Source organism: Eublepharis macularius, chromosome 2 (genome assembly GCF_028583425.1).
Source record: "Eublepharis macularius isolate TG4126 chromosome 2, MPM_Emac_v1.0, whole genome shotgun sequence".
In the NCBI taxonomy this organism is placed as follows: Eukaryota; Metazoa; Chordata; class Lepidosauria; order Squamata; family Eublepharidae; genus Eublepharis; species Eublepharis macularius.
Genome location: NC_072791.1, coordinates 51,405,584 through 51,418,162, shown reverse-complemented (window position 1 = coordinate 51,418,162; position 12,579 = coordinate 51,405,584). Strand labels below are relative to the sequence as shown.

At 39.4% G+C, this 12,579-nt stretch overlaps 1 protein-coding gene across 1 annotated transcript in view; it reads left to right on the top strand.

Moving 5' to 3' along the window:
- Positions 1-12,579, top strand: part of NPAS3 (neuronal PAS domain protein 3) — a 1,036,342-nt gene that overhangs the window by 490,644 nt on the left and 533,119 nt on the right. The gene's annotated exons all lie outside the window — the stretch shown is intronic.

The window sequence follows — 12,579 nt, the reverse complement described above, 5'->3', positions numbered from 1 at the left end:
AATTCACAGAAAATACTGGTTCAACCTGGAGTGTTTATAGTTGCCTAAATTTCTAGCCAAATAAAACTATGACCATGTCAACATCAACCATGAGCGTATTTACAACTGATTTCTAAACTCAGTGGGGGAGGAAGAGCAAAGGTATATGCTCATTGACCCCACCCACTAAGGGGGAAGGAGTATTACATGCACCATAGAATGACATGAACAAAGTTTAATCCAGTTTAGTTCCCCCTTAAGCAGGATTCTAACTATAGTTAATGCATACACCTGCATTTTTACTTCAAGTGTAGCTGGAGTTAGTTTCAACATGATAACCAGCATGGTGTAATGGTTAGAGTGTTGGACTAAGATCTGAGAGAGGCTGATGTGAATCCCACTCTCCCATGGAAGCTTTTTGGGTGACCTTGGGCCAATCCCACACTCTCAGCCTAACCTACTTCTCAAGGTGGTTGTGGAGATAAAAATAGAGAATTATGTCAGCCATCTTGGGTCCCCATAGGGGAGAAAGGTGGGGTATTAATAAAGTTTTTTAAAAGTATGTACAAGAAGGAACAAGAGGTGAAGAATGCATGCTAGCCCATTCTGTTGAATGCATGGTAGCCCATTCTGTGTTTGTGCATATTTGCCCATAACTGTAAGGCATCTTAATGCAGCATAGAAGTGTTTTTGGCTAGTTTTTGAGGCGGGGATTTTCACAGTCTGTAGGGAGTAGCAGAGAAAGCTCTTCCTTACATCTCTACCTGCCTCACTTGGACTAATAACAGCATGTAAAGCACATGCAAGCTTGTGTAGCTAGAGGTGGTCGATTAGATTCTAAACCCTTTAGGACTTAACATTTTTGGGGAGATAACAGGAATAATTTGGAGGATGGAGGTTGCAAAAGCTGCTGAAAAGGATATTCAGGAGAAAACAGTGTACAAAATTCTCCCTTAAGCATATTGCTTTTTTAAATATCAGAAAGTAAAGAACAGTTTAGAATTCTGTGGAGGCAACTGCTATCCATGAAACTTAAATAATTATAAGGCAACTTTTTCCTGAATGTGTATCCGTTCCATACTCAGTTTAACAGGTTTTCACATATCATGGGATAATGAAGGGAACGTATGCTTAAACTGTGGATATATACATGAGTTTCTAATTGAACACAGACATTTTTGGAACATGGCTCATGTTTTTGGACATGTATGATGGAAAATAATGGGAAATTCTGAGTTTTAAAAAAATCTGAAGGGTATAAGTCCTGCAAGACAATTTAGCACAAAAATAGCTCATTTTAAATGCTTTTAATTGAACGAATCCAGCCAAAAGCTGCATTAACTGTGTCACATCCCCTTAACCAGAGGCATGTAAACCCCAGAACAGACAGCTGCTTGGCTGTACCAAGGTGGGACCCCTGCCCTCAGCAAATATATTTGATTCCCCTACATGGACACTTGGCTTCTTATTCTTGCAGCCATATGTTTAGATGGCATTTCGACTGCTTTCTAGTTGGATGCATCATTCCACAAGGACACAGGCAACAATTCGTAGTAGCTTTATTGGATGAAGTTCCTTGTTTGCCAGGATCAACTTGGGTTAAGGTTTTCTTCAATAGATACAGTACTGGTATGTGTGTTTCATGAATAAGTAATTCTGATTTTATACTCTACTTTCTTAGATTTTTTAAAAGACCCAGATCTAGAGCTTAATAGGTATTGTATTGAACTACTGTTATTTTGGATCCTTTAAAGTTGTTGATACGTTAGGGAACACATGAGAGCAGGTCAAAAGCCAAAGCTGAGCAAAAGTTGGGGTAACGCTGGCACATGTTTATATAGGACAAAGTAAGGACAAAGAATTAAATAATAACAGGCAGATGGCTCACCTTACTCAGCAGAAACTACTCACAGCAGGACTATGTGTCTTTAGAGCCACCCCAAAAGCTAGAAGGATATTTTCAAACACCCATCCTGAACATCAAACACCCACCCTGAACAGGTCAGAAGGCACACAGCCTCAAGTAGACACATTCTTGCCCCTCTTTCCTTCTTACATCAATTCCAAACTACCAACTACCCTGTTAGAAGCCCAGTTTGAAGCACTGGATGCATGTCCCCAGGAAATCTGTGTGCCTCTGACAGAGTCAATTCTCTAATGAATTCTAATTTGGATCTGATTTTCATGGGATTGAATAGAGGAAGCTTTCGGGTTGATTGAAAAGAAGATGGAGGTGGTTCCTGAGTAGAGATGGGCACGAACAGAAAAAAAAACACGAACATGATGTTAGTTGTTCATTGCCATCCACGAACAGGGACTCACGAACAACCACGGACATGGCCCTGTTCACAAACATGTTCATGGTTGGCTGTTCGTGGGGGCCAGCAGGCTCTCCTCCAGCCATCATCCAAGTCAAGATGCTACTGCACCACTCACAGAAACCTGACTTGAGCAGACACCAGGAAAGGTACCAATAATAAATAATAGCTTGGCCCAGAGCCTGGCAGCAGCTCTGGAACTTGAAGGGGTAGATCCCTATCCCACCACACACAAAGAAAATTCAAGCTCCAATGCACTCTATCAAAATGCCAACAGCAACTCTCTCCCTCTCTACTGTCTGCAAACTAAGCCACAGCTGGTAGCCCCCCTCCCCCCTTCTCTTTGCTCCCTTGTAACAAATTTGGAGCTCCACACTTGAAAGGAAGACCTGCCTATCAAGCTAAATTGGGCTTAGATTGGGGTTTCCAGGGCAACATCAGGAGTTCAGGCAGAGTTCAGAAATCCCTGCCTAAGTTGCCAAGGGAATTGATTGAAGGTGCCAGATGAACAGCAATGAACAGCAACAAACTAGCTTGCAATGACCACCTGTTCATTTAGAATGAAGCCTCACAAACAACTTGTTCGTGAACAGCAGATTGGGCTGTTCGTGGCTTTTTTTTGTTCATATTGCTGTTCGTGCCCATCTCTATTCCTTAGCCTAGGAACTTCTCCAAATAAGCAAGCGAGGAGGCTTGGGTTGAGAAGGAATATACTAGACAGTGAGGTGTTACTTATGTAGAAAAAAAACTTCATTAAGTTAGAGGCTGGTGTCATGGTGAATTCTTGTGTTAAGAGGGGAATATGGCAAGGCAACAAACAGTACTATGCGTAAGCACCATGTTGAACTGACCAGTAGTCTAAGAGCCTTCTGTGTGTGATTGGTTCAATTTGTTTCTGGCTTTTCCTTGTGCCAAATATCATTTCCATTGTTGTTAATGGTCCTCTTGAGCATATCCACACCTCACCAACCCCTCCCCCAAGATAAGAAACACAGAAAATGTCCCCTAATTCCATTCCTTTTCCTCCCATTACAAAAAAGAATACATTACAAAAAAGAATATCTAACAATCAACAACAACACAATTTAGCTTCCAGAAAACAAATGTGAATATCCCTAAACCAAAGTCATATTACATACCAAAGGGAAGACACTACCCCAATACTGTTCGTGCACAGATATATCAATAAAGAGGAACAAGAGTGAAGTCTACAGTCTTATTTCTAGATGTGGAGGTGGGACAAAATTCATTTTCTCCTGGCTGCTAAAGCTCAAGCTGTTGGATGAAGCCATTGAATGACAAACAAGTATGGGAGAGGGACAAGAACACAATGTGCAGCACCTTCCCTCACCAATTGTTTAGGAATCAGCTAGCTGACACTGTCCAGCAGGACTGGTGCTTTGATACAGAGGGGACCTCTACCTGGTGCCCAGTCATGAGTCAGAACTCTCTTAAGTCTAAGTGGGATCAAGCAGGTCGAAATTTCCTGTTTGTTCAACTCAAGTAACTGAGCCCAAGGAACCTGACAATGTAAACTAGCAAATTGGTATCTGAGGAAGGGAGCCTTGACTCTTGAAAGCTTACAGCCTGAAAATCTGGTTGGTCTTTAATGTGCTACTGGACTCAAATCCTGTTGTTTTACTGCAGACCAACATTGCTACCCACCTGAGGCAAATAGGAGATTTTGGTCCTTTCAGTATTAACAGTGCATCATTTAGGCTCTGTACAAAAGATATGGAATGAATAGACTTGCAGCATGGGAGAAAGAGTCCTCTTCAAACAAGGACAATATGACTTCCCGGCAACAGAAGCACTACTTTTATAAACATATAGAACCACCATAATAACTGAGCAACAGCTGAGTATTCCAAGTACAGAGATACATATATCTGGAAAAAGCCCCATAGATTTTATGGTACTCTAAAATCAATAATGCATGTTGAGAATTTTTTTTTGCTTTTTGGAGAACTCCATGGTTTGCGGTACTCTGGCAACATTATAAAAACAATATACCTTATAGTATCAAGACTAGTGGTACAATTATATGTTTTATCATAAAAGCATCCTTGTGTTTCACTCCTCTGACTTTGTATTTTTTAATTCTATTTGTGTTGTTTGATGTCCATATCTGTACATTCACTTTGCATTGACATTCCAAGAATAACAGCATTACTGTTGGTGGTCTATAACATTTAGTAATTGAATCTTCAGCTTATTTTGAAATGTGATACAGCATCTAAGATTTCGTTAAAAATTAGGTTTTTGCAGCTACAAAACTCCTTACATTTTCGCTGCTGCTTACTTTCCTAGTTTTGTGTCCATTTTTTATATGCTTTCTCACATGGACTCCTATTTGGGCCATTTTAACACTGCTTACCTGCCATGGAACATCGTGCCAAGCTCCCGGAACGACATCGTCTTCCTGGTGCGATTTCGCACGAGAACTGCTGTTCTCACGTGAAATTGCGCCAGAAAGATGCTGTCATTCCAGGAACTTGGCGCGATGTTCCGTGGCCAGTAAGCAGTGTGAAAACGGCCTTTTTCACCAATTTAAACCATGTATAAAACAAGCAATTTAGAAAATATCTTAAATGGCCTTTAGTTAGTTTAGTTAAATGGCCTTTAGTTTAGTTACTTTAGTACAAGTTGGTTTCCCTGTACAACTATAACAGAGCTGTTCAATTTAACTGTGCTGGATGGGCCTCTTGACGCCTCTAACTTTTCATTCCTTCATCATCTGGAGAGGGCCAGTAAACAGGGACAGAGGTTAATATCTATATATCCGATTGCAATGTGTCATCCTGCCATATCATGCTGCTTAAGTCCCGTCAAGAACTACACTGTTTCTCTCCAATTATTAGTCCTTTCCCGGACCCAATCACCCTCAGCCCCTATATCTCAGTCGCATAAATCCCTTGCTCAAATAGTACTGCTTGCCTTCCACAATTTTCAGTGCCAAAATTACGCCACCTTATCCAGCCAGTTGAAATATTCCTGTAATACAAATATTCTTCTCCATTGGTCATCAGCATCCATTCCACACCCTTGCCCCTTGGCTGCAAGTACACATACGTTACAAATTCCACACACTGCTTATTTTAACAGAATAGGCAGAAGTTATAGTATTGTGGTCTAGTAGCACCCACTGAAAAGACAACAATTTTGTCCTACTGAGGGCATTGCTTTCTTAGGCTGATCATGGTTCAGACATTTGTGTGGATATGGTACAAGTGATGGAAATTGCTTTGAGACACCAAATAGCATAAGGTCTTGTGGCCTTATGATTGACAGCCTGAACTAAGGACTAAGGAAGATCAAAGATGATTTATTGGACCCTATTTTTAAAAAGTTGTCTGACAGTGCTGTCATTTATTTTGAAGATTATTGTAAGAAACTGTTAGAATGTACTTCCATGAGATTTTAAGGAACTGTTTCCATTGACAGTAAGTGGCACTGTACTGATGGTTATGATTTTAGGTACATATAAGTTGGAACATATCATATCCAAAACAATGGCAAGAAATTAGCACTTTGTGTCAAAATTTTTCTTACAAAAGATCATTCCTCTAAAACTCCAATGCAGCTAATTTTAATAAAAATATTTTAATTTTATTTATTGGGCAACCATTTGAACAATTAGTTCATTTATGATTGTAATCCACAGGGCCTGTGGAAAACTATCTGTGCACTTCTTGTTTTAATACAAGGCAAACTTCAATGTGCACAACTTTGGAGTAAGAGAGCAGGAAGCCCTGCATGTGCAGGGCTCTGGATCAGTCCAAGACTTCTGTCCAAGGTCCAACATTCAACCTCATCAGACATCAGGATACTTATTCTACAGAGGTAACACCAGTGTATATGACACACTAGAAGAATACATTATTTCAGAAGAAACAGCCCTGAGCTCAGGGCTTCACACACAAACAGAGAGAAGACACCACTGAGCAGTTACTAGACAGAATTTTTTCAAATTTGTCTCTTCCCATTCCTGAAAACACAGTGCATTCATTTGCTGCACCGAGTAATGTGGACCTACAGAAAGATTAAAAGCTTCTCCAGTGGATTTTTTATTCAGAATTTCCCTGTCTTTGTTTTGCTCCTGACCTTTCCTTTCTTGAGGCATCTTATATACTAATAGCCAAGTGGCCTTGGTTTGTGGATATTTAAATCCAGAGATTGGAGAAATGAACGAACAAGATGGGTCTTCTACACACCTGAGAAAAACCCCAGGTTTGCAGAAAACTCTCAAAACCCAAAATGATAAAAGAAGAGTCTAGCTTTAACCAGATGCCCTCAGTGGCTGTTGCTAGGCAACCATAAGAGTTTAACCAGAATTCCAGGCTTGGTTTATGACAGGAAAAGGCAAAGGGAGGGGTCAGGGCCCTTTCAGGGCTATTTTAATCTTTAAGGGAGAACTCATTGGGGACAGGCCTAGAAACAGCCACCAGACAACTTGATACCGCATGACTTGCATGATGCACCCAGGTTCAGCTGTTAGTTCAAAATTGCCCTCCCACATTGTAGTGTAGTGATTATAGTTTCATAGTAGGATCTAGGAAAACCAGGTCCAAATCACTGCCCTGCTGCGGAAGCTCACTTGGACCAGTCAGGTGGGTAGCCGTTTCATTCTGCAGTAGAACAGCAGGATTTGAGTCCAGTAGCATCTTAGAGACCAACAAGATTTTCAAAGTGTAAGCTTCCAAAAGTCAGAGCTCTTCAAACACAAGTAGGAATGGAGACCCTGAGCCTTTATATTTCCGCCAAAGGTGGGTGGGGTATTACAAGGGAGGGCATCAGGGTGTAAAGGTACAATGCAGCTTGATTAGAGCAGAAATTAGCATCTGTAGTGTGATAGGAATCTTAAATCCCTGTTTGGCCTTCAGGGTATGTGGTCCATTGTTCCGATTTTGTGAATAAACTCAGTTTCAGCATTTCAGTTGGACTAGTCACACACACTCAGCCTAAGCTACCTCTCAAGGTGGATGTGAAGATAACATGGAGGCAAAGAGAATGATGTAAGCTGCTTTAGGTACCTATTGTGGAGAAGGGGCAGTATATAAATGAAGTAAATTTATACATATAGATGATGATGGGGGGCAGATAAGTGGTAAGTTGGGTTTAAAACAGAGAAGGACATAGAGAAAGATGAGCATATAGTGGCTGCCAGGAGGATGAAAAGAAGAAATATTGTGGGAAAGTAGATACAGGGGAAATTAGTGAACCTACGGCAAGTCCTTCAAGGTTGCCCACCATGCAGCTGGTATATCAGAGGGAGGCTACTGGGAAAGATGAAGACGAGGGGGGGCAAAGGTTGGTGGAAACGAGAGAAGGAAGCAGGGAGAGGCTACCAGGGATCCGGGAACAGAAAGAGGGCATGGTGGGGGAGGGGAAAAGAGATGCTTCCAAGTCCTTGTAAATTCCCCCATTTGTACCAGCCTATTTAGTCTAGGTCAGGGACATAAAATCATTTTAATCTGAGGACCATGCTGATATACATGCATTTGGTAGGTCAGCTAGTGTGAGGTTGGGGTTCAATAGTGGCCAGGCCACTATAGGACTTGTGAAGGGGAACAGAGTATCCTCTTTATATACAGGCATTTTGAATATGTGTGGCACTGGCTCAGCAACACTTAGGTGTGCCCATGTTTTTTTCCAGAAACGAAGCCATAATGCCGTATGGTGTAACAAATAAGGCAATTTGTTGCTTTGAAAAAAGAATGGACTTTAATTACTTATCTGGAGTTGTGCCTTTAAATTGTTATTTATGAAATACACTGCATAAAGAGCATGTGTTGCTTTGAAAAAAAAAAAGCTTTTTGTCCCAGTTGGGGTTGTCCCCTTTCTATTGTTACATGTTTATTTCCACGCATGCCATTGGAGAGATGGATCTGACTGGAGCCCTTGGCAGACCCAGATTTGGTTACATTTTTAAAATTGTCTTCCCACATGCCAGATAAAAAGGATCGATGGACCAGTGGTGGTTCCTATGCTGTAATTTGTTCCTTCATGCTCTCCAAAGAAACACAACTACTGGGTTAAACGAGTTTAAGCAGAGGAAATGTGATTGATAATGTGATTATTGTAAAGCTGAATTTTTCCACATTTGGTGGATGAGGTAGACAGATTTTGAATCAGAAAACTGAAATGTATTTTTAAAAATTGGTATCTCTCAGGCTCCATGAGGTCTACAAAATAGGTTAAAAGAGAATGAAGGAAAATTATTTTTAGCACTGTAAAAATCACTATAAAGGAAGATAATGTTCAAGTGGAAGCAACTTCTATCTCATTACAAAGATTATTTTTAGAAGATTCCAAGAAATGTAATTGGTCGCCCTTTTCTGATCTCAGAGTAATTAGTTCTATATCCCAGTGCTTTAGATGCCTCTTTGTTACTTCATACTGTCCTGTTTGCTGATAACAGCCAATGCTTTTCAGATAATTATAGCAGGTTTTTTTTTTCTTTTGCCAAGTTGTTGTGACATACTTTGTATCTTTTTAGTTAAAGATAAAGGTAAAGGATAAGTTGCTGTCACTAGAGTGATGTTTTCTGCCTCCTCAGTTCATTTGACAATTACCTAGCAAGAGTATCATTTTGTGTGTTTTATTAGTCATTTGCTATTAGACTTACTTTTTAAAAATTGTATTTGCCTCTTTTTCTCACTGAAGGGAATATGGGTTTATTGTTTTGTGCACTCTCTCAAAGAGAATGAGAAATGCTGGTGGTGTAACTGGAGGGGGTCGTTTTTAGATCATTTACAGATCTTTCCCCCCCTTCAGCAGGAAATGTTCCTTTTCTCCCTAAGTAGAGGAAATCTTTTACTTCTGGCACTTTGACACATCACTGACTGTTAGAGAACATGAAGCCACTGTTTACTGCTGGTTCTTGAGTGTTAAACAGCCCTCCACTGCTTTTATTATACCATTAATTGCACTTAATGCAGCTGCATTTCTGGTACGCTTGGCTAAGCTCTGAAAATTAAGTAGAGGGTACTTTGTTATAAAATTCACTGTAATGAGCTCTGGTGGGACAGGGTCTGTTAAGTTTGAAATTACCTCGGGCCATTTCCAGAGGACTTCTTAAAATATTTCACGTCTGTTGAAGTTTGTAACTAGATAAATAGCCTGGGATAATGTTGGCATGAAAAAAACTAGTGGTTAAAATATGAGTGTTTGTAATGGCAGAACACTTGTTTATTTTAAGCATTTGTCATCTTTAGCAATTTGTTAACAAGAACATTTTTAGCCTGGCCACATGTATGTATTTAAGTTAGCATGGGGTTCCTTATTAATACACCTTTTGCTAGTAATCCCTAAACATTCACACAATTGGAATTCTCTGAGAATCCTGTATTTTTCTTTCACTTGGTACAATTACACCTTCTCATACAACAACTCCCTCCTCCCTCACTTTCCTAACCTTCAAAATGAAGCCATTATTAGCTGACTAATGTAATTGGTCAGACTCCTTGTAAAAAGTACAGATCTCTGGTATTTATCCAAACAGTTTTATGATTTATGTATTTTCTTCAGAAAAAAGTATTAAAGGCAGGGAATTATGGTAAAACATCTAAATGTATAATAACCAATCATTAATTCAGCTAGAGTTCTGCTAGTGTTCTTGAGGAATGGCTTTTAAGCTAATATAATTCCAGATCGACTAATTTTCTCAATAGTTTTAACAATACGTTCAAACAATCCTTATACATTCATTAGAAATGGGTTTAAAATTAATTCCTGTAAGGTTAGGTAGATTTCTCACTGGGATCAGCATCACTTAGTTTTAGATTCACCAGCACAAATCAGGTGAAGGATCGTCTACAGTTTTAGTGCATCAGTTTATCTCTTTTGTAGTTAAAATTTAAGCATGTGGTAATTAGAGGCCTCCAAGCCTGAAATTCATGCACCTTTCCCTGTTTTAATAGACTCAATGGTGGCTTATGAAGCTCAGGACTAGACGGATGCAAGCTTTATACTCTGGGTCTGTTCAAAGCCTGTAGTCGCAATATGAGTTAAAATCCTAAATCAGTTTTCTTCTCAATGTTTGCATTAGGTAGAAGTCTCTCTATTACTGAGAACTGGTCAGCCATCCCATTGTATTAAAAATATTGACTAGCCTAAAATCAGAAACACTGCAGCTATTAAGTACCACATCTGTTGTCCAGATGGGCTAACAATAAACATGGTACAGCCCATAATCATTGTAGAATCTACTGGACAGGGATACTCTAGGGAGTATTTTTACATACCAACCTACATGCAATGAATGGGGAGCTTCTGCCTGCTTACTGTCTAGAAAGTGACTGTCATTTGTACCATGAATCTTAGAACTGGAAATTCCAAAATGTCTGCTAAATACATACTCTTTAATCAGTGAGTGGTCATCAGAATGAGAGATGAGATTCAATGTATGTAATTTCAAAATCCTGTACTTGTAAAGGAAACACACATACACATTGCTGTTAGTGGTTAAATTGATTGTGGCCTCTTAGGAAAAGGCTTCCAGTCTTAATGGAAATCTCATTAACAATATCAAATCAATGTCTTTTTGCAGTGAAAAATGTATCTTTATGCCTGAAAATTATTATAAAAGATAATATAATAAATCAAATATCATAGTGGCATTGTACATAAATGTATGGCGCAGGCACTTTTAGTATATAATGCTGCCTTATCTGGAGAAAAAAAATATAAACATGACAAAAGTACACACTGTCAAAATCACGTTGGAGTTGAAATAAATTCTCTACAAGAATGGTAAAGAATTTGTTATTTTTTAGTTTAAAAGAATTAAGAAGAGAAACAACATAGGTTTGTAAAATTATAAATGATATGGAAATAAAAAAAATGCTGTCCAGTAATCCTAGAAATATGGGCCCTCCAATTAAATTGATTGACAGTAGGTTGATGGACAAACAGAAAGACAGATGCTTCATGCAATGCATAATTGACCATCCCAGGTTGGTCAGTGGCTATGTGCCTCCTAAAGCAGTTTTCACCTCTTTTCCTGCTATTGGTGTGTATCTGAGCAAAAGAGACAGTTTTAAATGCTTTTATACCTTATTTCTGAACTGATTGATGGCCTTGCAGGAAGACTGATTTACAATTACCTTCCTGTAGTTTACAATACAGATATGATTTTGATCCTAGATACAGAGTTAGCAAGTTTTGTGGGAGTACAGGTCTGAAAATTAGGCCCTTATATCTCCTCTGCTTACTGGCTATGGTAGTTAAAGAAGGAAAGTACAACTTAAGTGACTAGAATTGAAATAAATGAAATAGTATGATATGATATAAAAATAAGAAAAGCCCTACGAGGAAAGACTGAAGGACTTGGAAATGTTCAGTTTGGAGAAGAAAAGGTTGAGGGAAGGCATGATTACTCTCTTTAAGTATTTCACAGGCTGTCACTTAGGAGAGGGAAGGGAGCTGTTTCTCTTGGCAGCAGAGGATAGGACTTGAAACAATGGATTTAAACTACAGGTGGAAAGATACCAGCTGAATATTAGAAAAAACGTCTCCACACTAAGAGTAATTCAGCAGTGGAGGCTGCCTAGGGATGTGGTGGGTTCTCCTTCATTGGCAGTCTTCAAGGAGCAGCTGGACAAATACTTGTTAGGGATGCTTTAGGCTGTTGCTGCATTGGGCAGAGATTGACTTAGATGGTCAGTAAGGACCCAACTCTAAGATTCTATGATCTACTCCAGTAGGACTGACTGCTTCTGTATTCATTATCAAACTGACTGCAGATTGTTTCTGCACCCTATCTCAGAGAACGTTTCGAAACCATTGCTAAAAGGAAAGACTATGGCTTAGCTCCACCACAGTTTTTCTATGGGTACAAGGATTTTCACCTGTAGAGTGTGACCATGTCTCCTCCCCCTCCCACTGAAGCCCAAAAATCACCATCTCCTAAATGCTATTTCTGGGTACGGGGAGGTATTTGGGGCTGTTGGTCTGCTAGAAGAAATGAAAGGTCTGTTTGTTCATGCTTCTTTGCATGGTTGGAAAAACATTGAATGGCTCTTTGATTCGCTCGGTAGTTTAATATTTCAATCAAATGTAGAAATTATTATTGAAAGTTTTTAAGTAGTAGTGGATTCAGATGTTGCTCTCACTTTTGGTTGTAGCTGTCTTCAAGTTTAAAAACAAGTTTAAAAACAAGGGGGGGTGCTCGTGTGCACACGCATGCATACACATGCACATTTGTCTCTCTGTGTTTGATTTTTACAGTTATCTGGGAAAATATGTTAGAAAGAACAGGCCACTTCTAAATCTTCCCTAT